Raw genomic sequence first — 27,810 nt, forward strand, 5'->3', positions numbered from 1 at the left:
TCTTGAAAGACAATGCAGTGTCTTGATGGAGAACCCCGTGACTTGTTCTTCCACAAATCTGAGTTGTTTTTTCCTTACTCTTAGCACGGAGTTGAGCAAGCACCTCACGGTAGTAATGTTGATTAATTATAATCGATATTTTCATCCGTTTTGGACGTGGAAGGGCGACCCGGGCGGTCATCATCTCCGACGTCTTCTCGGCCATCTTGGAAACGCTTGAACCACTCAAAAACTTGCGCAAGTGATAAACGTTCATCGCCATAAACTTCTTTTTAATAAAAGTGTTCGGTCGCGATCGGGGACGTTCGGCCAGTTCGGCTGGCTATGACTTCGCGCTGGTCGGCCCATCGCCCGCGCGCGTACTGACGTTCGCCTCCGCTGGTTGGACTTTCAGCTTGTCGTATATATTTAAAACCTTATTCTTATTCTCTGAAGCTTTGTATATATTTAAACTTATTTTCGATGTTATTCTATGCCATTCTCACGCTGCCCAACTACCCCCTCTACCTTCTCTTAGACCATAGGGTCACCTCCTTATCTTTTGAGGGAGTCCGCTACTGACCAGCGTCCTGTACGGTGCTTGGTCTGCTGTATGTGCCTTTGAGCCTGCTGGTTTTACTGTGCTTCTTACCGCTTCTCTACGCTGCTACGCTTCGCTTCCGCCTCGGTAGTATATACACGTACCATCACTCGATTTGCATCAAGGGACATCACCCCAATTATTCTACGCTTCGCGGGCCACTCCGTGGACCCGCTTCCGGTGCAAGGTTCGTTCTCTCCTTACGCCTTTCCTGAGATTTCCCTCGTCCTCCACGCTACGCTTAACCATCAGACAAGTATATACAGTTCCTATTTCCGCTTTCCTTCTAGACGCATATACCTCTACCATATCCGCTGTCCTGGCATTCGCCCTTATACCTCTAGCATTGCGCTTCAGGAGCTTCACTTCCGGCCGCAAGGGTAAGTGGTACTCATTCCTACCTCTGCTCTACTCTCTATATATATTTGCATGTATTCAAGTGTGACCTATTCACGATTATTGTAACCCGCTTCGTCACTTCCGGTTTTATCCGCTGGCGCATAGCGCCCCGCGTAACGCTACGCTTTGGGGTGTCAACGTTCACGCGCTGACAAAAAGATAAGTTTCAGTAGCGGTTTTACCAAGTTTTGATGTGAAATTTCACGACAATTTGTTGCTCTACTAAATGTGTAGTATCATGTTTTCACGGCAAAGCGAATCTAACACCTCTTACACAAACGACGGTTCCGGTCAGGACAGATTTCTATACAAACACGTGAGACGCTGCAATCGAAGGAGAAGGCTTTACACTGCTGCACAGCTGTCGGTCGTTAGGATTTGGCGCATGCATAGTTCTTCTGTAGCAGCATCAGTCTCGTTATTTAATAACCACACCTAGTATTTTATTTTGATTCTTAGCGACATTATATCCCGTTTTACTACCACTTTATCTACCTCCGGCGGAAATTTAAATGGAGAATCAGTACGATTACAATATTTTCTTTTACCTGTACTAAGAGAATATAAGATAAAAGACTAATTTTAAAAAATTATCCGTTTTTCCCAACCTCTTCGCATATTTAAACTATTTGGACATGAAAAAGCATCTGTTGATTAAATTTGTGAATTAATTAAAAAGAAAAAAGCGATAACAAACTTCGTTCCCTTTTTTTTTTTTAGGATTTTAATTAAGTTTTATTATTATTTTTTGTTTGTGTTACCAAAAAATATTTTGAAATTTGAGAAAAGTTTTTATTGGAGGCGGTCGTTGAGGGGGAGTGTTTTTAATTATATTTCGGGAGATTCAAATTAAAGATTTATTTCTTGTTGATCAGTTTTTAGCAATTAGCATTGCTAAACATGATTCGGTTTTTTCGTACTTAGAAGATTATAAAAAAAAAAAAAAAACATTCAAATAAAGGCCATGATATCCGTAAACTGGAATAAAAATTGCTTTCAACATCCGGCTGGCTATTCCCACCTCCAAACCTCCCAGCAAAGTTATAGAAAGATGGAAAGTGATACGTTTCGTAGAACCAACATTAGAGTGCGCTTTCATTCAAAGAAATACAGACCCACCAAAATTATATATATATATCTTCATGTCAGAGTTGGCAGCACTGTTATGAAAAACTTTTTCTTGATCAAGAGAAAAGAATAAAAAAAAAAAAATAATAAGAAAAAGGAAATAAGAAAGAAATACGGTCAGTTGTAGGTCTCAGTTGCTTTTCTTATTTCGTCTTTAGTCAAAAAGCATCTTTTTCACGCTTACATTCTGCGCATTCATTTCCTGTGGTATTGCTGTTTCCAGTGACTTCCTGTCTTTTCATCATATGAACCTTCCAGGCTTTGACGTCTTACTATGAAAAATATTTCACAGCGGCGTATTTTTTTTTTTTTTATATTAAATTGTTTAATATTACCAGTTGATACAACTGGCTGGCTGAATAGGAATAATTTTTTTTCAAAGCACAGTTATTAATTTTTTAACCTGCATGTACATGTTTACAAAAATGTTTTGGTGTTAAACACTCACAGGACTTTTAATCCGCCTGTGAGAGGAGGAAATATCAGGCCACTGCAACCGGAAATCTTTTTTTTGATGCCCTACCTACAATGAGTGGCTCCGTATTTAATTTTCGTTGATGATTGTTTGGGAGTTAAAATAAAACATTCCCTGAAAAACTGGCCCAAATCGTAGAATAGCTATAGCCAAATAGATTTCCAAGGAATCACGCTAGAGCGTGGACACTCATACGACTTCCTGTTCCTACTACTCCTCAAGTTCGAACTCACTGTGTTCGAACTCCTGAACGTTTCGAGTCTTACTTTAGAAGGATTTGACCCACCCGTTCTTACTGAAGTAACCCTAATCGAATTTCCAGTAATTGTTTCAAATAAAAGTTGTAGATTTATGTGTTTGTAATCACTGTACACAGTTTAAATAAAATCGGGAAAAAGTCTGTTTGATAAAGTACTATTTCCCTTGTAAGCCGATTGTAGTCAAATTGAGAAATTTAGTTTTACAAGTGGCGAGCCTGTTACAGTAAACAGTAAGGGCCCTTTAGAGGAAAGCTGAACCGAATCACAACTATCTCTCTCTCTCTCTCTCTCTCTCTCTCTCTCTCTCAGAGGTGCCCTTAATCGAATTTTACTGGAAAAGCCTTTTATCGATCTGCGTATTTACAATTAGCACACTTCGTGTTACAGAAAATCCTGAAAAATCATTTCAATTCATTCTAGAGGGCATCCTTCCTTCAACTTACTACCTCATCTTAAAATCATACCTTGCTGATGGATATTTCATGGTTGTACAAGGCACTTCTTTTTCTCCTATATATCCTATTCTTGCCGGTGTCCCACAAGGGAGTATTCTCGCACCCCTCCTCTATACAATTTACACTGCTGAACCTTCCACTGCATCCAAATACTGCTACCTTTACTTTCGCTGACGATACGGCCATTTTATCGTGTGACAATGATCCTGTCATGGCAACTCGTTATTTTCAATCCCATCTTAATACCCTAGAACCCTGGCTACGAAAGTGGAGAATTAAGGTAAATCAACAAAAATCCAAACATATAGTTTTCACACTAAACCGGAAAACCCTCCATTCCATATATTTCAACCATATCGCTCTTCCTACCGTTACAGAAGTAGGTTACCTTGGACTTCACCTCGACAAGCGACTAACCTGGAATCCTCATACTCGACTAAAACGAACTGAGTTAAATAACAGATATAAACTATTAAAAAAACTACTAGACAAACGTTCAAAACTGACGCTACGTAACAAAAGCCAGCTGTACTACACATTACTAGCCCCTATATGGACATATGGAATAGAACTATACGGGACAGCCAAACACTCGAACCTTCATCGTATCCAATCCCTTCAATCCAAAATCCTTCGTACCCTAGTCAATGCTCCTTTCTACGTCTCTAACCATACTATCCACATTGACCTTAAAATTCCCTTCGTCTCTGTCCTCGCCAAATCCCGTTACATAAAATTCCATTCCCAACTATCCTCTCACATGAATCCTTTAGTCCAAGCCCTCTCAACCTCCATCCACCCAACTAATCCTCCACGACGGTTGAGGCGTCGGTGGTCTCGCGACCATCTGCGAATGTAGCGACGGCTGTCTAGTGTGACAGTCGTGATTCTCCTGCTATTATGGTATATTACGACTGCTATCGCTAGATGGCCGTCGTTCATGTTAGTCATGTCAATGTGTGCTTGTTGGCCTAGCCCAGGGGTCGGCAACCTATTTTAAGTAGAGAGCCATTTCTTCTTAAATAATTTTAATAAATCTTACCAAGAGCCGCAAGGATGATAGTGTAAACAACTCTGTAGATCGTTTGTATTCACAAATTATTATTTTATGATATTCAATAACATTTAAATGCTTTATACGAGGTGTGTTCAAAAAGTAATGGGAATTTTCGTTTTTTGAAAAAAATATTTATTTATTCATCTACATTAATATTGTCGCCTTCAAAGTAGTCCCCTTCGCATACAATACACTTGTGCCAGCGCTTTTTCCAATCCTCGAAACACTTCTGAAACTCGATCTTTGTGATAGCTTTCAGCTCTTTCAGCGATTCGCTTTTAATGTCATCTATGCTTGTAAAACGACGGCCTTTTAATGTTCTCTTTATGTTTGGAAATAGAAAAAAGTCACATGGAGCCATGTCTGGCGAATATGGAGGCTGGGGCATCGTTAAAGTTTTGTTTTTGGCCAAAAATTCACGAACAAGCAATGAAGTGTGAGCAGGTGCATTATCGTGGTGCAAAATCCATGAATTGTTTTGCCACAAATCCGGGCGTTTTTTTCCGGATTGCTTCACGCAAACGGCGTTGAACTTGTAGGTAGTACTCCTTATTGATTGTTTGATCTTGTGGCAAGAATTCATGATGCACTATGCGATTAAAATCGAAGAACACAGTGAGCATAACCTTCACATTCGACCGCACTTGTCGAGCCTTTTTCGGTCTTGGCGATCCAGAATGCCTCCACTGGGACGATTGAGCCTTAGTTTCGACATCATATCCGTAAACCCATGTTTCGTCACCTGTTATAACACGTTTCAGTAGATCCGCATCGTTGTCGACTTCATTGAGTGACTCTTGAGCAACTTCCATTCTCCGCTGTTTTTGTTCGAAATTCAACAATTTTGGAACAAATTTTGCTGCCACACGTTTCATACCCAAAACATCCGAAAAAATTTCATGGCATGAGCCAATTGATATGGCAACATCATCAGCGACTTCTCTGATTGTGATTCGGCGATCGTTCATAACCATTTCTTTCACTTTTTTCACGTTTTCATCGGTTGTTGATGTGCTTGGACGTCCAGGTCGTTCGTCATCTTCAACGTTTTCGCGGCCATCTTGGAAACGCTTATACCACTCGTAAATCCTTGTTTTACTCATAGCAGACTCACCATATGCCTTTATTAACATTTCACACACTTTATTACACTTTATTTCATTTTTTACGCAAAATTTAATACAAATTCTTTGATCCATTTTTTTTAACAAACAAAAATCGCCAAGCTCGAAAAACACGACTAACCTTAATGGCTGCCACTTAAGAAGTAAACAATGAATATTACTGAAAATTTTATCGTACTTCAGGGGCATGTGTACCAACATAATAAAAAAAAAAATTTTACAATCAGACTCTCCAAAGCCGCGAAATTTAAAAATTCCCGTTATTTTTTGAACACACCTCGTATACTCGTATTTATTTTCCGGTAGGACAGTTGTATAAGGGTTGATCGTCAAAAACTGCACGAAAAAGCGTAACGTTGAAAAACACCCAACTTTGACAATTTTTTTCTCTTTTCCTATAAAAGATAAAATTCCCAAATTTTCTTTAAAATATAGGGCAAACCCTCCTTTATAACTGTAATTTTTTTGCAACCACCCAGATCTAATAGGTTTCGAGAAAAAAGTTGCCAAAAATGAGCAAAAACGGCTTTTTCAAAAAATCTTCTTCTTCTTCTTCTTCTTCTTGTTGTAGTTGTTACCTTTTTTGTAAACAACTTAGCGCCTAAACGCGCGAACCGATTTTCATGAATGAGGTGACATTCGATTCGGAATTTTATGTAGATGTGCCTTTTGGGGGTCTCGACGCTGTACACCGAAATAGAGAGGAGTTAGCCCCCTTTATGTAAGGCCCCCTTCAAAATTATTATTACTAATTACTCTGTAAATCTTAGCCCGATTTTGATAAAATTTGGTAGGATGATAGAGTTAGGGCTCCCCTACGTAACATTAAAGCGGCGATCTGCTCTTACACTAGTTAAGGGGAAGTATAGCAATCGTTTCAAATTATCGACAAGTGAACTGATTTTCATGAATGAAGTGTCATTCGAATCGAAATTTTGTACAGATTTGCACTTTAAAAGTCTCGTCGCTTCGCCTCATATGGAGGGGAGTTTGCCCCACCCAAGTATGGCCGTTTCTAAAACTATTATTACCAATATTTCTATAACGCTTTGTCCGATTTTGATAAAATTTAGCACGAAGAAGTGATTAAAGCTCCTCTACATGGCTGTGAAGTGCCATCATGCTCTTACACCTACTAAGAGGAAGTACTGAAATCGTTAAAATTATCAATGGGTGAACCTATTTACATTAATGAATTGTCGTTCGATTCAAAATCTTTGCCTCTTTGCCTTTTAGGGAGAAGTACTGTAATCGCCCGTTTATTTTTCTTACTCCTCTTAAAAGGAAGGTCTGAAATCGCAGTTTAAATTTGCTTTTTACGTACAAATACCTTCCTATTTTATATAAAAAGGCTTTCTCAAAAAAATTGTTATTGAGGATGGTTTGGGGACCGCAACTATAATCATTCTTTAAAAAGATCTCTCCAGTGGTAGTTACGGTTCCTACTTAACACCTCTTCAGGTTATAATGATAGAATTGCTTATTCCTAATTTAAAAAAAGCAGTAAAGCAGATATGTAACTTAGCAAAATAGACAAAAATGAAAATCTATCCAAAAGGTACAAAAATCTCCTTAACAAAAACTTACAGTTTAAAAAGTTAAGTATAAGGGTTGATTAAACGCCAAAAGGTACACAAATCAGCTAGTACCCAACATTTCATTCAAGCTTAGTTGATATAATTTAAGTAATTTTGCTGCATTAACTTTTCCTTCACATTTTTTGGAATTTATTAGATGTCACAGACCCTTATGCTGGCCATTTTCATCTACAAAATATTTGTTCAAGTAGCACTGTAGATTGACTTTAATATCTATTAATCTATAATAATCAAACTATTAATTACAGGTTAAAAAGAAAACGGTATAAAAAATAAAAAAAATTACGAGGCTACAAAATTTAAAAACTTTTTTAAAAAAATGCTTACACCAACATACATCAATGATTTCGATTATTTTATTTTTAATAAAAATCGTCTGTTTAAGTTCATTCTTCGATTAAAGTAATTGTTATTTTATGTAGTAGTCAAACGTTTACAATAATAGGTAATAATTATCTGGCTCTATCGCAAATAATACAGTTTTCTTCAATTACATTCTCAATCTAGGTGTTCTTCCCACAATGTTGTATATATGTTATGTAATATAAAATAAATAAGTATTGCATACTTTTAGGACAGCTAATTATTCCAGTATTTTACTATAAGTAAAATTAAATTACAATTGAGAAATGAATAATTGTTGTTGAATAATCTACTTGTTATTAACTGTGTGTTATTTGTGCTCACGAATATTTCGGTAAGACGAATTCAAGTCTGAAATATTGTTTTAAATCCTCCGTGATTCAAATTTAAACAGTAGCCGACTCTAACTTTGTCTTTTTCTACTTTAACATGCATGTATAAGATGTGACAACTTTAGAATAAAGGGCATATTAAAGATAAATCAGAAGAATAATTTGGAATAGAGTTAAAATAAAGTACCTATTTAAAAACGAAGATATAATATACATTTTATCATAATTATAACCAAATAATATTATGAACGAACTGGCCAGCATAAGGGTCTGTGACATCTAATAAATTCCAAAAAATGTGAAGGAAAAGTTAATGCAGCAAAATTACTTAAATTATATCAACTAAGCTTGAATGAAATGTTGGGTACTAGCTGATTTATGTACCTTTTGGCGTTTAATCAACCCTTATACTTAACTTTTTAAACTGTAAGTTTTTGTTAAGGAGATTTGAATTTGAGTTAAAGTGCCACGGTAGCCGAGCGGTTATAGACTAGACCCGCAATGCTAAGATGTATTGTTGGTTAGTGGGTTCGATTTCTAGTCTAAACCTCGGATTTTATTTAATGGTTTTAATCTTGTAAGGCGCCCCATTAGCTGAGCGGTTATAGGCAGACCCGCAAAGCTAAGATGTATTGTTGGTTAGTGGGTTCGATTCCTGGTCTAAACCTTCGATTTTATTTAATGATTCTAATATGAGAAATTAAAAGAAGTGTCGACGACACGTAATTTGGTAGTTGGATGTAATAAAGCCTGCCTGAAAAATTAGGCTTTACTTACTTCTTCAACGATGGTTATGTAAACTTTTTATGATACCAAGCTCCTAAAAAAAAATGCTGCCGGATCTGAGTAAACCAAAACAGTTTTTTTTTTTAAATTTTATGCTAGACGCGTCAACAACATTAGAGTTCATTCTCCGGAGTTTTCTTCATTGAACTGCCAGCCTCCGAACAGTTTTCTCTCGTTATAGGCAGCACTGCACATAAAAAAAAAAGAAGAGGATTCCCACAAAATTGTGATGTCTTTTAATTTTCGTAAAAGATTCCGATTTCCTAGAAAATCGCTGGAACGGAAGTGGTGGGCATTCCTCGAACACGTGTAGCCTTTGCTACATTTACTCAGACAAGAACCTATCGCTTTTTTGTTTGAAATTCAAAGTACTTTATTATAATGAACTATTTATTGAAACCAATCAATATTTTATTATAAAAAAAATCCAACCTTGAGAATATTAAAGGAGAAGCAGTCTTTCGACCGCCTTTTTTTTGCTTAATACGGCGAGAGTAAAATAATTTCTAAAGCAGAGATATTATTCTTAAAAGTGTCAGAGATTTTGTCCCTATATTCTACTCTTTTGTATTTTAACCCACAGTTAGGGACAATTTGTTCATTAGACTTGAAATGATTGCACCACCCTTTGTAAAAGATGTCTTAAAAGAAGAAAATTTAATTTTAATTTTGGACACTTTCATCTCTTTTATCCTCTTCCAGTCTCCACTTTTCTTGTGCATAAATATGTGTTATATGGCGGTAATCAATTTAGTTAAAATTGACTATTAAAATTGTGAATATAATAAGGACAAACAAGCTTCAAAAATTGTACCTTGCATTGTGGGTTATCCGAAGGTTTTATTATTTAATTTATTTATTGTGTTTTTGGTCTTTTTAGCAGATTTTCACCATTTGCTTTCGAGAGCTAGAAAAAAAAGCACAATTGTATTCGTTCACGGCTATTGTTGGCTTTCTAATTGGTGGCTAAAAAACAGCTCTATCTCTCCAACGTTCATTTCTTTGAAAAGAATAGTTGCTGTACATCCTCTTTCACTTCGTTCTTCTTCTACGAGGTATCAGTTGTTCTATCTCTTCCATTACTTTCATCTTCGTGGCTTCCACGAGGTATCAGTTGTTTTCTCTCTTCCATTACTTTCTTCTTCGTGGCTTCCTCGAGGTAAGAGTGGTTTTCTTCCATTACTTTCTTCTTTGTGGCTTCCTCGAGGTATCAGTTGTTCTATCTCTTCCATTACTTTCTTCTTTGTGGCTTCCTCGAGGTATCAGTTGTTTTCTCTCTTCCATTACTTTCTTCTTCGTGGCTTCCTCGAGGTAAGAGTGGTTTTCTTCCATTACTTTCTTCTTTGTGGCTTCCTCGAGGTATCAGTTGTTCTATCTCTTCCATTACTTTCTTCTTTGTGGCTTCCTCGAGGTATCAGTTGTTTTCTCTCTTCCATTACTTTCTTCTTTGTAACTTCCTCGAGGTATTAGTTGTTCTATCTCTTCCATTACTTTCTTTGTGGTTTTCATGAGGTAACAGTTGCTCTCTTTCTCTACTTTCTTCTTCGTGGCTTCCACGAGGTAATAGTGGCTCTCTTTCACTACTTCCTTCTTCTAAATTAAATTAAGTTCCTCGGGTGGCATCAAATTTCAAATTTATAGTTGGTTTTTAGGCTGACGTACAGGTTAAGAGGCAGACAGACTTATTCACACCAGTGCCTCTAAAACTATATCTTTTTTCGAACTTAGGCCGTCTCAAAGCGAATATTTCCAATGTAAACTTAGAACATTAAAATTTAACACGCTGTCATGCTTAATTATTTATATTAAATAAGTGATTAAACAAAGATCTTTACTAAGCAAGCATTAGTCAGATATTCAACACCTAACTGTGTTCCTACTGGAATATACTAGCGATTTTGGAACTAATCACCGGGATTATTAATAAAGCCGAAGCTTTAGGCTAATCCCAAAACTAATCAATGGCACATTGGGCCCACAATTAGGTTGATGTTGACAATATTAATTAATAATATAACATGTTCTAATTTGGTTTAACTTCAGGTAACCAACAGATAAATTTTGACTAACAAAAAACGTTCGTTTTGAAGATGCTTTTATAGCGATTAATCCAGTGAATTCATTATAACAATTTCAATTCTAGTAATTAGTTTTCCGAATTTAAACGTTACAGATATTTTTGAAATAAATGACAATAAATGTTTTTTAGACTTTTAGTGACCGAAAATAGTAATTTTTATTCATTTATTTAACTAGCGCCATTTAGTTCGTTAAAGTTAACGATTAGCTACCATCAAAGTATGTGAAATTAGGGTTCATCAGAATTAGAGAATCATGGAATCAATTTTTAAAACTCACATGATTGAAAAATGATTCTATTTTTAACCTTTTTTGTCCCCAAATTATGCCATTTCTGTCAACCTACTTTCTTAGCAACTATAGCAGATCTTTTTTGCGAGACTACATCTTCAAAGTCTCGTCTGTGCTGTTCTGTTTTATTGAAGAATTTATGATGAGAGATCATCTTGTTGTGGGAGGTGTCTGTAGCAGGCAGAATTATAAATGAATATGTTTTGTCGCATTGAAGAGTCTTTTGTCCTTGTTATTGGTTCATTTTTTCCTTTTATGAATTTTCTATTCCCCTAAAAACCTGTTTGGCTCTCCAGTAAAGCATGATTACGATTCAGTGCCAAAATGGCAAGCTTCCCAATAATATTCTCTTTTTTTTTTTAACTGACTTTTCCAGTTTTTCTTTTCGTATTTCACTTGAATCCTTCTTTCCAAATAGAGTGGAATAAAAGTGTTTCCTGCTTTTTAAGTGGTGATTTTTCCTTCTTATCTAAGATCACATAAAATAGAACAGAGAGTACCCATTATCAAGAGTCAGGTCTCTGATATAGTGCCAAGGATTTGTTTGTGATTCTGAGTGCATTTTAGTCTTGATTCTTCTCGTAACAGTTTATTTTCACATTTTGCTCCTTATTTCCTGTTACTATTACAAGTTATAGCCTTCCATGTGGTGGTTATTCTCTCTACCAATAGTGTGAAAGTATCCGACGGTTTACATCTGTTAGCTATAAAGCCTTGAACACAGCCCCATGATAGAGGATATTGGTTTCTGTAAAATAGCGCGCATTCTACTACAGTATTTGTCCACCCGCAGAAACAAGCGCTTCTTCTGACCACAGTGAACAACAGACGGAAGTGTCAGCAATGACCATTTACTACTCTAACCTACACACACAATATAAATGCATACTACCCACATACATATACAATTGCATGGTTATTGAACACCAAAACTAAAACCACGTTACAATGAATGGAACAGCAGACTGACAGATATACAAACTGTGTGAGTTATAAATGTTTCGCTGACTGGGGCAGATGGTGGTTTCTGGCTGCAACTACCCAGACATAACGCTAAAATACCGCCGGCTGTGTTCACGTACGCATATATTTATATATACACTGGAAATGTTTGTGAATGCATCTTATTACTTCTTAACTTAAGTAATACTTAACTTCAACCGCTTACTGCATAACCATCAGCTGTTATTGAAACCGCTGTTAAATGCAAATCGCGATGATACACAGCTGCTTGATAGCACAGCCATCCTGATCATCACGAGCTTACACATTTCTAACAAATAACGATGTCATTTTTTCTTTTAATCACTTATTGCTGTTGTAAGAGGAATTGTTTTGTTTCGTAGTATCAAAATTGGCCACTTTTTGAGGTTTCTGAATGAATAACCAAAAATTTGTTTTAAAGCATGATCCTTATACCAAAAGTATCAAAGCACCAAAAAGTATCGCGAATTTTGTTTTTTCAAAAATTATTTATTTATTCATGATTATCTATTTTTCCCCCTTCAAAGTAATCCCCATCAGATATTACACACTTGTGCCAACGTTTTCTTCCAATCCTCGAAGCACTTCAAAAAATCATTTTTTGTGATCTTTTGTTCAGCTCCTCCTTCGATGCCGTCTTTATCTCCTCAATCGTAGCGCAGCGTCCGCCCTTTCATGGGCCTCTTCAGTTTAGGGAACAAGAAAAAGTCACAGGGGGGGCCAGATCTGGGGAATACGGTGGCTGCGGCATCATTAGTGTGTTGTTATAGGCCAAAAAGTCGCGTCGAAATTGAGCTATTTTTGTACGAATTTCGCGGCGACCCGTCTCATGCCCAAATCATTGGTAAAAATCGAATGGCACTGCCCAATCGATATGTTTAGGTCCTCAGCAACTTCTTTAACATAACACCACAAAAAAAATCGAAAATCGAATATACGTAATCCGCGGAAATTCAAAATTCGCGATACTTTTTGAACAGACCTCGTATGTACTTAAATAATTATATGATAGAAGGTTGCCCGGGGATAAAATGTTAAAAGAATGATTTATTTAAGAATTAGAAGATTAATTTAAAAATAATAATAATACGACTTCTTAGGGAAGGGATTAGCTATGAGGTTAGCATACTGGACTCCCACGCGGAGGTCCCGGGTTCGAATCCAGCAGCTGACCCTTAGATTTTCTCTTCCTAGGAGCTTCTTACAGCTCACTGTCCGGTGATGGACAGTGTTGTCTGTAACGAGAGAACACTGTCCGGAGGCCGGCAGTGCACTGGAAAAAGCTCCGGGCGCTAATGACCAGAGCTGTTGATGCGCAAAAAAAAAAAAAAAAAAAAAAAAAAAAAAAAAAAAAAATACGACTTCTTCGTGTACAAAATTCTTTGTTTATAATAATGCTTAGTGGAGTTACGAGAAACTCAGACCAAAGAGTTTATCGATGGGGCTTTGTTTTAGGAAGGGTTGTATAAGCCAATATCAATCACAAGTCAATGCTTTGGAAACTTCCTTTGTGATAAAACTTATACCTCCTTCTTATTATTACTGTCTTAAGCTGTACCAGTTCTTATTTCAAAGTTAGATAAATTATTTACTCTTCAACATTCTCTTGTAAAGGTCCAGGCTGTAACTAGATATAAGAACATCTTCAAAGTTCAGCTGACTTAAGAGTTTAAAGACCCCCTTCCCCCTGAACTTGAAGTGAAGAAACTTTTGCCCGGTAGTGTTTTCTTTTTTTGCCTTTTCCTCTTAAATAATCCGCTTTTCTCGGTGAAGCTGAAAACTGTAAAAATAGTGCTACTTAAATTCAGAATAAGAATTTCCAAGGAAAGAATTCTATTGCAATGAATATGTGTCGTATTTTTACTGGTTCTCCAGTTAGTTCTTAGAAACCCAGAAGATTAGATAAGCCCGTTCAAGCTTATTGAGAACCGTGTTCTTGAGACAGCAATTGGGATTACACAGAATCGTTAAGCGTTGTCTTACTTGGCGGCCAAAAGTACTTAATCTTAATTAATGCTTGTTGGCGGAGCTCCGAGGGTAGACTTAGCCCGTTGGAAGATTCCTTGCTGCTCGTTTATCTGATCTTAGTTCTGTAGAGAAGGGGTTGTTACTTGTATTCCTCCATACTACCCTTAGTAAGGTTTGGTAGCTACGTTCATCCTTACCAGCTACTTGCCTTTTTTTTCAGCATGGAGGGAGTAAAAGATGATTAATTGCTCTCATTCTGATAAGCTTCAGACTGATAAGCTCTGATATTAAATTCTTAAAATTACAACCTATCAGCCCACTACTTGGATTGTCTTGATTATGTTTTATTTTGTCTGTCCTCAAGGGGCCTGGCACTTTCTGAGCTATCTAGGGAGACAATTGGTTTCTGAACATTGTTTTAGTATTCTGAACTGGATTTAGTGGTGCTTCTTTTTCTCCTTTAAAAAAGTTCAAGGCCTCCACCATAATCTTGAGGCCCTACTCTACCGTTAGGCGAACCTCTTCTCTTGGAATTTCTGCTGTCCCCCTGGCATACCTAGAAGAAGCGAGCCAAAACGTGGATCTCTTTTAACATTTCCCCGGTTAACCAATAGCTCTGAGCACATAAGCAAGCCCGAACGCTCACAAGTAAGACCAAAAGATGCTTGAGCAGCATCCTCTGGTATAGGTGTAACGTAACGCTGTGTACTTTTTCCAAAGTTTACCCCAGAATATTTTCTTAGTTAGTACCAGTGATTCTCAACCACTATCCAGCGGCACTTTTGCGTACCGCGAAAGTTTTGAAGTGTGCCGCCCAAATTTTAGAAATGCATACAATAAAAAATTATATATTAAATTGTAGAAGACGATATGAGAGTAGCATTATCATTTATACGACCAAATATAAACTGTAATTATCAAAAAAACATCAAGCTCAAATTTCTTATTAAAAGTATTCTTATTATTAACTTGTAATTAATCCCTTAATAAACATATATACTGTTGTTTTAGTAGTACATACTGTTTTATGGTGGAGTTTGTCGTTTGAATGTGAAGTCTATCTGGACAAGAGACTTACCTGGAACCCCCAAACGAGATTTAAACGTACCGAACTAAACAAACCAGACTACTCGACAAACGCTCAAAACTCTCACTACAGCTCTTCTCATACCAATATGGACTTACGGACTCAAACTTTACGGAACAGCTAAAAAATCTTAACATCAATAGACTGCAAACACTCCAATCCAAAATACTCCCGCCGCATAGTAGACGCTCCAATCTATGTTAGTAACCACACAATACATACCGATCTCCAAATTCCACTCATCTCCGAACTTGCCAAAATTCGATATAAAAATTTTCATCAAAAACTCTTATTTCATCCCCCAACCCTTTAGCTGCAAACTTGTCTTCCAACTACGCTACCCTCCAATCCTCGAAGACGGCTGAGGCGCCGTTGGCCCCGTGACCAACTGGGTGACTAATGGCGGCCGTCACTGGATGACCGTCATTCACGTCTGCCACCGTTACTGTATACTTACATTTCTCTCATTTACTTATTGTGCCCTGCGGGTACAGGAGGAAATCTCAATAAAAGGATAAATTAAAATATTATTTTATTTTACATTGAAAATAAACATAAACAATTTTACACACAGTATATTATGGGATAAGTAAAATACTTTTAAACTTATCTTAATGTTAGTGTACCACCAAATTTTGAAATTGTTAAAAGTGTGCCGCCGCGACAAAAAAAAAGAAAAGGTAGAGAATCACTGGTCTAGTAGCTTCTTTAGATCGCAAGAGTAAGTGAATTACTTCGTTCTGTAGTTAAAGAAAATCAAAGCCATTTAGGAGAAAAATAAAAAATAAACAAAAAGAAAAGCCCATATTTCAATTGTTATTTTTACCAGAAAAAAGAGGGGGAAAAAACGTAATTATTCTCTCTGTTCTATTTGGGTAGGTCAATAAATCAAGACACCCTATGAATAACTAATGATCTGAACCATTAGCGACGAAAAACATTTGTGTTTTTTGTAAACACAATTGATACCCTGTTACTAACGAGTATAAAATAAAATGACAATAAAAAGGCCGTCTCCACTCCCTCGATTGTAATAACTTCGTTATAGTTTATCGCTAATTTTCCGATTGATTTCTTCGAATAGGTTAAATGAAATGCATTAAAGAAATTAGTGTTCTTATCGATCTCTGCAATTTTTTTTGTGGGTACCTTATTCAAATTTTGACCAAGTTTTATCGATAATTGTACCAAGGTTACAAACCTATTTGTAGGATTGATTGGCCCTCATGGGCAAATAGAGTATGAGGAAATTCTTAACACTAAACATGCTAGGGAGATAGCGCATGGTAATATCCCACAATACATCATCTCCACAATGTATCTGATACATACATAACACTCAGCCCAAGTCCCTTGGTAGTAAATTTTATAGCTTTTCACAAGATTTTAATTATTTACTATTATAATAAAATATGTAATGAATTTTTCAAAAATATTGTAAATTATCGTTATTACAAAACTGGTACAGGTAGTCCTCGTCTTACGACGTTGATCCTTCCTACGCGGCGTCGTAAACCGTTTTTTCGACGTAAGTCGGAACATACGTAAACTGTACCATATACAGTACAGTACTGTAAGCACTTAGCCTATCCTAACACAGTACCCAACATAATTATCAAAAAACACATATAAAATGCTGTACAGTTCGTTTAATAATGAAATGAAACAGTAATAAAAAAACGGTAGTGTACTTTACGATATCTAATTTCACTTCCATGGTGATGGTCTTCCTTTTCTTCGATACACTGCCATCAGAATAGTCTGCCTTACGTTTGGGAGCCATAATGAAGGGCAAAAAGTGATCGTGACAACAATGGCGTACTGGGATGCTGGTGACGCCGTCTTCCTCGGTCCCGTGGCCGCTGCACACCAAATCACGTACAGTAGTTCGCGGGCTTTTCATACTACTGGTTCAGTACTGTACTGTAAATGGGAGACAACCACGAAACGTCGTAACTCGAGACCGTTATAAACCGAGGACTACCTGTATTGCGATTATGCGATATTTTCATTGTTCATTGCTTTTTGGTAACTGATTCCTCAATAATCCAGTTGGAAGAAAAGAATAACGCCAATTTCAGTCATGATTTGTTATTTTTATGCCGAGCTTTCCACCTAGGGACTAGGTCATCTTCAGGGCTGGAACTTAAGAACTGAGTATGAACGGTTTTTATAAGTTTGGTTGTGAAGAGATCAGTGTTATACCGACCTTACTCAGTTCATAAGCAGACCGCACTGGAAGATACACCAACCTTATAATAATGGAAAATATTACGTTGTCAATAAGCCCTGAAGATGATCTAGTCATGACTGATATTGAAGTTATTCTTTTCCTTAATCGATTTATTCTCACTTTTAAACCCACTTAAACATTGTCCTCTCACACATAACTCTTACCCATGAACCCTCCGCCAAATTTAAAGCGCCGCTTGCGACCATCTGAATACCTGACGGTCAGCTAACCAGGGTGGCAGTAGCACTCCTCTAGCCTCCTTAAAATGTTCAGATGTTTGTGTGGATTGAGGTGTACATATAACTTCAAGAATTGTTTCTCTTTATATTGGACTTTACGGCGGCGACTTGTTCTCAGTCAGTCAGTAGCTGCTGCTTTTACTTCCCATAATTACAGTTACGTTACTCCGTATAATTGATTAAGTTTATTTACCTAATTTATGAAGAAACAGCCAACCCCAGCCCAGCCACGGTGTATAGTGGCTGTGAATAAGGCTGCTCCTGCTTGAATAATAGAACGATTCACCGACTCCTGGTTCATGTCTATGAATGAATCAATAATAATTACTTACGCTTCTTATCCCTCCCTCTTCCTCTGACTAGAGCTTCTCTCCCATTTCTAATGAACTCCCCATTCTTCAGTTTTATTATCTCGCTTGTATATAGCGTCATAATTTTCTATATGAATTATTAGTTCCTTTCCAAATGAAAATGAATTTTTTTCTCTGCTTTTATTTAGGAGAAGTAGGAACTAGTTGAAGGTTAATTATTAATAACTCATACTTCAGTGAATCATTTCTGTAATGTACCAGTTTTATTGTTGTATCATCCCAGTTTATTATTTGTTACTCAGAACGAGAAAATGTATGAGAGAGAGTTTAAATTTATTTTTCACAATTTGTGGCTCGATATTTTTATTATTCGATTGTTTTCTAAAATCGATACCGGTTTTGGACCTTCATCTCCATCATCTGAGGATTGAATAATCAATGTAGAGATTTCGATTTCACTTGCGCTATCGTCTTGCCCACATTTACTGAGTCAGTAAGTTGTATAAGTTAGTTATTTTTTAAAAAAAAGTAAGTGTGATGATGATAACAGCATCACGGTCCAGGTACACCGTGAAGGTAGTAGCTATTGAGGAGATCTGGAGTCGTCTACTAGCGCTTCTTAACCGAGTCTAGAATTTCCTTAGATATTTCTAAGGGAGTTAGCTGCACAATAAGAGGATTTTTTTGTGGATTGATGATTTATGGTCAGGGCCGGATTTACCAATAGGCTAACTAGGCTTAAGCCTAGGGCCTCAAGATCAAGAGGGGCCTACATTCAAATTGTTAGCAAAATTAAAATTACACTATTCTAAAAACAGTGAACACTAAAACACTGAACCGAAAATAAGGAGAAATTCTACGCATATGACTAATAAACAAACATAAAAATTTATTGGTTAAGATCAACGCGTTCGGCTCATTGGGTCTGTTCGTTTGTATGAGGGCCTCTTAAATGGAATAGCCTAGGGCCTCTTTTCATCTAAATCCGGCCCTGTTTATGGTGGATAGGTTTTTAACCGGAAATAGACTAGGTCTTTGATTTTAGGGAATATTCAGATCACTGTGGAGAGGGTTAAGTTTGATTCTCATACCAGTGTGCTTGAGTTATTTAAAAATTGAGTTAATCTTAATCAGTAGAAATTACATTTTGTATTCCAAATTCCACATTTGAAGCAAATATTTAGAGCTAAAGGTACCTCTAGTTCAGTGGTTCTCAACCTTTTTAATGCCATGACCCCGCAATTCAGTTCCTCATGTTGCGGTGACCCTAAACCAAAAAATAATTTTGGTGGCTACTTCATAACTGTAATTTTGCTACAGTTATGATTCGGAATGTAAATACCTGATATGCATTATGTATTCTCATTGCTACAAATAAACATAATTTAAACATGGTGATTAATCACAAAAACAATATTTAATTATATATTGAGAAATATTGATTACTAATAACATTAACGGCTATAACGGCGTGCGTTCCAGCTGAATAGCGCTGCTGCAGACGGTAGCGCGGCTTCTCAGCGACTAAAGCCATCGGGAAATATGTATTTTCCGATGGCTTTAGGCGCCCCCTATGTTTTGGTCGTTCGACCCCCACCGGGGTCGCGACCCACAGGTTGAGAACCGCTGCTCTAGTTGGATCCTTAGCCTCAGGCTGCCTTGGAAGCATGTACAGTCCCTCAGTTGGCCATAGTTGGTCCATTCCGTTCTAGCCATTAAGATCACTTGAAACAGGTTGTTTAATTTTCAGTATTTTCAGTAGGATATTTTACATCATCCCCGCGGTCATATTATTAATAGCTCCTCTCAGCCGCCTTCCCTAGTTCTTCTTACCATGTGCTTAACCAAGGACTTAATCATCTTAAATGCAACTATGGCTTCCCCTAAGCTTCATTTCATCACTGGAGCTAAATTAAATTTCAGATTTATTATGAAGTTATCTCCTTGATAAAAGTTTGACTACAAATTTTCTTCAACTAAAATATATATAAGATAAAGTTTGTGGGAAATTACTGCGTTAAAGATACTTTGAAGTTGTTCTATTTGTTTTCATAGGCAGCAGTTAAGGATGGTAATGTAGAGCTAGGCGCCCCCCTAAGCTAGGAAAATTCTAAAATTTCCCATTTTTTAGGCAAATTTTATGCTCGCTTCTTTTTTTATATTTATTTTAACTTTTTTTTTATCTTCAAGTCGAGCATATTTTGAAATTTTAGGAATTATTTATTAAATTGTTGACTGGAATTTTTTTTTTTTAAATTTTAAATTTGTATTCTCAGTTTTCTAATAAAGTAATAAAAAATCAGACGAGGAGTTTTATGTAAAAATTTTCCAGTAACTCTAAAACAATTAATTTTTCTGAATTAAATTAATTACGCCATTTTGAATCTGAAAAGATAAGGGAAAGTAAAGGTAATTAATTTTTTTAAAAAACCCTTTGGAATAAATTAATATAAAATATTTAAATAATTTAATATTTTATTATTTTAACTTCAACTCATTATTTTAGTCGTTTAGTAAGATTTGTGTAGAAAGTTAATAAACTTGAATGACTGCAATTGTTAAGATGTATTTTGTTACTGGATTCAAATCTCGGTCTAGGAGCTTGGATGTTATTTAATGGTTAGTTCAGGAAATTTATAGTGAAGTCTATTTGCTGGTCGCCTCCTTCCACGACATCAAATTTAAAGTATATAAAAGAAAAAAAAAAAAGATTTTTCTTAGAAAATGGTACTCTTAAAGCGAACTTAATACTACTTCTTAGTATAAATGCCAAGTTTCAAGAAAATGACTCTTGAGGTTTGAGAGATTTTTTTTTAAAAGTATTATTGTTACTTTTTTCTTTTTGGTAAACAAAACGTCATATATTTGGGCTGATGTCCCATAAAAGTGTTCCCTCTTACCTGGATAAAATTTTGTAGGGACGTCGTCACCTGTTTTAATTTAATTCCCACTTTTTCACTGCTACAAACTTGTGAGAGAATGGGGAATGGCTTTTATTTGTCTTTCATGCACATTTTTTACATTAGCTCTACTAACGAGGCGTATGGCGGCCATTATTCATTTCATACTAGTCCCGAGCTTATTTAAAATAAAAATACAAAATTAATCCTTCGTACATTAAAAATTGTTTATTATTTTTCTATCCTGCAGGATTAAGAATAATGGATGATCTACTACAAAATTAGTATGCAGGCTGTTAAATTGTTCAGATTATGTTTTTTTAAAAATTATATTAGTAATCTTTTTGGCAGGGAATAGATTATCTGGCACCGCCATAGTGATTTTTGTATTATTCTGGAGTAGCTATTAAAAGTTCATACAAATTTTTATAAAAGTAATATTTAAAAAATAATAATTTTCTTACGTTTTAAAGTAAAAATGATAATAATAATGATAGTGATGAAAATAAACTGTTGTCGCAGATTGAGAAACGTGATTTGGGAGTAAAAACTTAGTTTGCCAATTCCGTGACTAAGGGGGTAGAGTAGAAAACCAGGACATTGAGAGAGAGAGCGCGAGAGATGCAGATTAGAGATATCTCCATGATGGAAGAACGATCTCTTTGCCCATCCTCCTCGTTCTTCGCAAATATCCACTGAAACTGGTCACACGTCGGAAGTTTAGGCGACAGGCAGAGTGTGTTGATGAGGGGCCGCTTAATGGTAAAGCGATATCCCATTTCGATCACATAAAACGTACTCTCAGCGTAGTGGACATCCCCAGGGGGACCCACAATCTTTACACGGCACTTTATAACCAATAAATAAGCAGAGATAGCGGCTAGTTTGCTTGGTGTATATACAGGGTGAACCAGTAAGTATTGTCTATATGCCTACTGTGTGTAGTACATCTAAAGTGGAGTTGAATGACTAATTGGCCAACTTCATATTTTCCACTGTTCTTGAGTGACGTCACTTTTAATTTTTTTTTATAAAATCATTACTTTTTTCCAATAAAAATGTTATTAAGTTTTAGTCCGAATTCGATTCTGATGACACGGTTAGAAAGACAGATAAATTTTCTTAACATTGATACCATTTCGAAGCATAAGTTATTCTCCAAACAGCCTCAATCTTCCTCCTGGATACTGGAAAAATAAAAGTAATCGAACATTTTTAAGAAAACTCATTAGGCCCTTACGTGATCATTATCAGACCTAGGTGCTGGCACTTTTCTATAAAAGTTTCCTTGTTTAATGGGCTTTCAAACGCGGTATATCATTTTCCAGGATTCTTTTTATCTTTGTAGGAGAAATTACGTTTGTTTTTACAAGAAAACGTGTTCACGAGCACACAGCAGTGTTAGTTTATCAAGTTGTTTAATTCATTGAGAACTCTTTTAGATGGACCAGTCAATTTTTAAAGTAGATTGTTTTAAAATAAGGAAGTCAAAGGTTACAAATTGCACTTTAAACATTTACTTCTGATCTCACTGAAATATTTGAGAAAATGTTAGGAAATATTTTAAACAAGTATTATTTTTATAAACAAAAATTCATATGTACTTACTCCAAATTACAATTTCACACACAACTACCTGTTGGAAAAGAAAAGGCTGTGAATAAACCTTAACTTCTTTTTTTTTCCTAAAGTGCAATTTGTAACCTTTGACTTCCTTATTTTAAGACAGCCTACTTTAAAATTGTCTACACACAGTAGGCCTATGGATAATACTTACTGGTTCACCCTATAATGCAAATAATCTGGTTTAAACACTACACATTCTCAGTTATGTAGTAATAACACAAATTATAATAGTAAACTATGTTCAAAGGGAATGGTCTTTATCGAGAAAAACGCCAAAAATTTGGGAAAAAGTGTTCAATACCAGGAAAAAGTGAAAAATTCTTAGCCTTACTCAGAGATGGTGTTGCTATTCATGAAATGATCGATTTGTTTGTTGCCTGTATCGAAATAATCTTGAACGGTAACTTGTTTATCTTAAATTAGCTTTACCTCCAATGGAAATTCAATCCAAAGTTGAATGAATCACACTAAAAGAAGTTTTCGCCCTCCAATTTCAGCAGTAAAGAAATGGACGGCTGAAATTTAAACAAGGTTGTACTTTCTCTTCAGGCAATCTTTTCTAAATAAATGGTTTTTCAAAGAAATCAGAAAAAGTATATTTCACTGGGAAATAATTCAACGGGATTGTTGGAGATAGCTAGGCGTTTCTCTTCTACCTCCTTCTAGCGGATGTATCCTATGTTTTTCCAATACTGCCAACCCAATCTCTTACTATTCACTTCTCTTTTTCCCTTCTATACATTTCCACTAGAAATGTTTATAACTTCCAAAGCGTATCATAAACAAAAATATACCTTGGTTTCATTTAGGGAAATTCCAATAAAATACATTTTATTCCCTATCCCTTTCTTTGTCCTGGAGGGGATACGACTCCTTTTTATTTTATTTTGATATTAAATTGTGATTATTTTATTTTATTTGGGCATAAAGTCAGGAGAAAGAAAGTATTAAACTTTATTGCTTTATTGTATTTTTCTGGATCTTCTTCTGTCCTTAATCAGATTTTATTGCGGTATTGTGGAAACTGTCCAGATGTAAATAAATAAACGTTTCACTTTAGTTTACCTCGTTGCTATGAGATGGGGAAAAAAGTTCCCCAAATAAAAGAAATAATGCAGACAGACAATTTTCTTGGGAGTTTATCCAGCCATTTTATTATTTCAATTTGGTTATAGCAGTTTCTGAACATATATTGTCCCGTTTTCAGCATTTTCTTTAGGAGAAAATATACTTTCGAAGTATTAATAATTTTCATTTTCAATCAGTTGGAAGCTAACAACTTGTTTCTATTTGAAATGAGTGGAAAATTCTTTAGTAAAGTGCTACTTCGGTTTAGGAATTTGGTTTAAACTTAAAACTTTTGTAGCTCATTTAATCCTCCTCAATTGTTAAGTAAGTTTAGCGTCCATACTGTATACTTAAAGGAAACTTACTCACAGCAATCTCCTGAAAGTGCTCCTAAAATCGTTTAACCCTGGAAAAGTTGTTAATGTTGAGGACCCCTATTGAGTGCAAATATATCGTTGGAACAATTCTTTAGAATATCTCAAAAAAAAAAAAAAAAAGCCTAGTTACTAATCCTTGGAGGACTACTCCTTGGATGGACATTTTGATGAGTATGGCTACATTTTGTCTGGATGCTTGGGCATTCTGGACAAAAGCGTAATGAGATTGCAGCCGGGCTGACCAGATCGGATTAATTACCATGGGTACGCCCGAGGAGCTACAGCAACTAAGTTCCAATATCATAACTAACCCAAATAATTTACAAAAGATTCAAAAAGATATTTTGATCTGACAGCACACATAGTTTAAACAACATTTTCGAAATTAGGATATCTTGGAACAAATAATTTCGAAAATATTGACTCGATTGTTGTAGTAAAAGTTAAGTAAAACACTTTCTTTTTTTTCAGAGAGGTTAGACACACGTAGATCCAACTACCAAATTAGGGGTCGCGGACGGAGACTACTAGCAAACATTCTTCACTATTAAGTCATCATATTAACCATTAAATAAAATCCAAGGCCTAGACCTGGGAATGAATCTCAGTAGTGTACCTTTGCTGGGCCAGGCCTATAACCGCTCGGCTACCGTAGCGCCTTACAAGAGCGCAGTATTTTCTTATTTCTGGAACTTGCTGTAATCCCCTGCGTTGTCCAGGATGATTATTGTCCCAGATTGGTCCAATTTACTTTTCCAAGCAGACCAAAATGAATGGCTTTGCGTCATCTTTGTGGAATAAATGAGATTTAAATAAACTGAAGTAAAAGAAGAAAATCAACTTTTAAAGAATAAATAAGAAGAAGTGATTAGAATATAAATGCTTAGATTGCGTCAGGATGGGAAATTAATGAGTTCCCTGAGGTAACAGGAGTCGTTTTTACTGAGTAGAGAAATAAATTTGAAAAACAGGAGAGGACTTGTAGGTTAATAATCTCTTGAGGCCATCAAGAGAGGCAGGACTTCTGCTCTCATAATGATTTAAGGAAGATAACAATTTGTTATGTCGAATGCTTTTTTAGATTTTTATTTTATTTTTAATGATGAAAATTATTTAGAATTTTTTAGTTAATAACTCCATGAGGTCATTAAAAAATAGTCCAGACATTTCTGTCAATTTTCACAATTTAAATATTTATATTACCTGCGGCAAACCTGTGGTTTTCATTAAACATCAGTGTGTGGTATGTGAATATTTGTTTGTATCCGTGTTTTCATGCTATCGTAAGCTGCAAGCTCGGCGAGGGTAACTGCAAATGTAGGGAGAGGATATAGTCGACAAATTAAGCTGCAACTTTAACTACCCACTCTAATTTACAACAAATATTGGCGAAAGCTATTCTTGTAACACTTGCGGCAATAGTAAACCATATTAAAAATAGTCAAATCTTAATATAAGTAATTAGTTAATTACCACGCCGTATTAATGGCTAATCTGCACCTTCAGAAGGCTGTAAATTTATATATTTTTTCAGGCGGGGCTTAACGTCCAACTACCAATTAGGTGTCGCGGACGGAGGCGACTAGCAAACATACTTTACTGTAAATTTCTTTTATTAACCATTAAACAAAATCTAAGGCCTAAGACCGGGAATCGAACTCAGTACCACAATAGCTTTACTGGTCTCGCCATTAACCGCTCGGCTATCGTGGCGCCTTCTAAATTTATATCTATAGCTTAAAAGTATTTTAAAAACAGTCTTGATTATGGCTCAACGCTTCTTCGGATATCTTCACCATAGGGTTCTTAGAGCATTCCAACACAGTTACCACATTAACTCAATTTTGTTGGTTGTTTACAAAGTATCCAAAAAAAGTACAAAGTGAGACCATTTTTCTTTATTAACAGAATTACCCGAGGACTACTCCTTGGGATAGACATTTTGATGAGTATTGCTAAATTTTGTCTGGGTGCTCGGGCATTCTGGACAAAAGCGTAACGAGATCCGGTCAGACCAGATTAGGATTAATTACCATGGGTACGCCCGAGGAACTAGAGCGTAATACGGCACATCAAATTTTCGCAGAAGCGTGGCCAACCAAAATGAGAACGCGCAAATAGTGTCCATTAGCCGCTCGCGTACGTCTGTTAATACCAGAAGGCCGGGGTGTACTATTTGTATGATCGCAGCATCTGAAGAGTAACTTCTGACTGAGTAAACAAAGGCGTATCAATGTTTCTAGTCAATGGAAATCTGTTTAGCTTTGGGTAGGTAAAAGAAGAATCGGCAAATATTGTGTATATCCTGTCCGGTTAAAGGGAATTTATTGTGAAGCTCTTCCAGGAATATCTCTCCAAAAACAGAGCTGCAGGGTGCTTCAAATAGAGGATTTACAAATAGATCGATCCCAGTTCGCGATATTACTCGCAGACTGCCCAACGCCTACGCTGCAATCTACTGTATACAGGGTGTCCCAAGCTATATGGATAACGACTTTTTCTCGGAAACTAAGATAGCTAGAACAAAACTAAAAAATACGTGTTCCCTTATTTTTGTGTTAGGAATCCAAATTTACTTTGTAAATTTTTTTGGTGCTTCCAGAAGCGAGATACAGGCACCAACTTCATTTTTTCAAATGAGAAGGTGCGGTTTTTATTTCTGAAATAGATTCCTCTATTTTTTTAAAGAAAAATTTACTTGAACGGTTTTTTTCTGTGAGCGATATTTTAGAAGTTATGAATGAAAACATGATTCTTATAAGAAATGTCAAAATGATAATATTATAACGGTTTTTTGATTGAATAAGAAGAAAAGTACTATTTTATTATAAATTTTACTCCTCATTAATATTACAGATCATGCTCGAAATGGCCTTCACCATTAGAGATGCATAGACATGCACTTTCCTGCCAATTGCCCCTTACTGCCAAAGAAATAGATTCGGCTTTAACCGACTTACACGTATCTATTATTCTCTGCTTTAGTGCATCTACAGACGCAATTCCGGCTTGGTAACCAGAAATAAGGAAAGAAAGAAAAAAAGTTATGAATAATCACCTTGTTTTTCAGGTATCCCCAAAGGAAATAGGTCCATAGGTGTCAAATCCGGTGAACGAGGTGGCCACTGAATCGCTCCCTTTATCGATATAACATGCTCATCAAATTGCCTACCGAGATATCTCTTTACATGCCTGATGGTGTTATATCGACACGGGGGGCGATTCAGTGGCCACCTCTGAATCTGAATCAAGCCGGGTTGGCATCTGTTGATGAACAAAAGCAGAGAATAATAGATACGTGTAAGTCGGTTAAAGCCGAATCTATTTCTTTGGCAGTAAGGGGCAATTGGCAGGAAAGTGCATGTCTATGCATCTCTAATGGTGAAGGCCATTTCGAGCATGATCTGTAATATTAATGAGGAGTAAAATTTATAATAAAATAGTACTTTTCTTCTTATTCAATCAAAAAACCGTTATAATATTATCATTTTGACATTTCTTATAAGAATCATGTTTTCATTCATAACTTCTAAAATATCGCTCACAGAAAAAAACCGTTCAAGTAATTTTTTCTTTAAAAAAATAGAGGAATCTATTTCAGAAATAAAAACCGCACCTTCTCATTTGAAAAAATGAAGTTGGTGCCTGTATCTCGCTTCTGGAAGCACCGAAAAAAATTTACAAATTAAATTTGGATTCCTAACAAAAAACTAAGGGAACACGTATTTTTTAGTTTTTTTCTAGCTATCTTAGTTTCCGAGAAAAAGTCGTTATCCATATAGCTTGGGACACCCTGTATATAAACTTACTTCCAATTTTTTTAGATTAGAGAATGAAATTTGGAGTGGGCTTGAATTTTCTGTAGGTATATGTAAATTACAATTACAATCTTATAGCATATTATTGGATTTTATATATATATGTACTCACGCGCTGGGATTGCCTTCGCCCATCACTGTCAGAATAAAGCAGAATAAAGAAGCAGATAACGTGTCACCTTCACTTTATACAACCTGCTTCAAAAAAAAAAGATGAATCATTCTTTCAATATTGATCAGTACATCAATACTGTCTGTCATTGAAAGTTACT

General features: G+C 36.0%; 1 protein-coding gene across 24 annotated transcripts in view; it reads left to right on the forward strand.

The window, feature by feature from the left end:
* LOC141451698 (uncharacterized) overlaps window positions 1-27,810 on the forward strand; it is a 221,597-nt gene that overhangs the window by 82,551 nt on the left and 111,236 nt on the right. Inside the window, exon 1 of one of the 24 annotated variants that reach the window (XM_074123228.1) lies at window positions 549-960. The exons of the other annotated variants lie outside the window; for them this stretch is intronic. The gene's annotated coding sequence lies outside the window, so the exon portion shown is untranslated. Of the gene's footprint in view, window positions 1-548; window positions 961-27,810 lie in introns of those variants that run through there. 24 annotated transcript variants of the gene reach the window in all.

This window comes from Rhodnius prolixus, unplaced genomic scaffold (genome assembly GCF_049639745.1).
Source record: "Rhodnius prolixus isolate KJV_2025 unplaced genomic scaffold, Rpr scaffold_14, whole genome shotgun sequence".
Classification (NCBI taxonomy): domain Eukaryota; kingdom Metazoa; phylum Arthropoda; class Insecta; order Hemiptera; family Reduviidae; genus Rhodnius; species Rhodnius prolixus.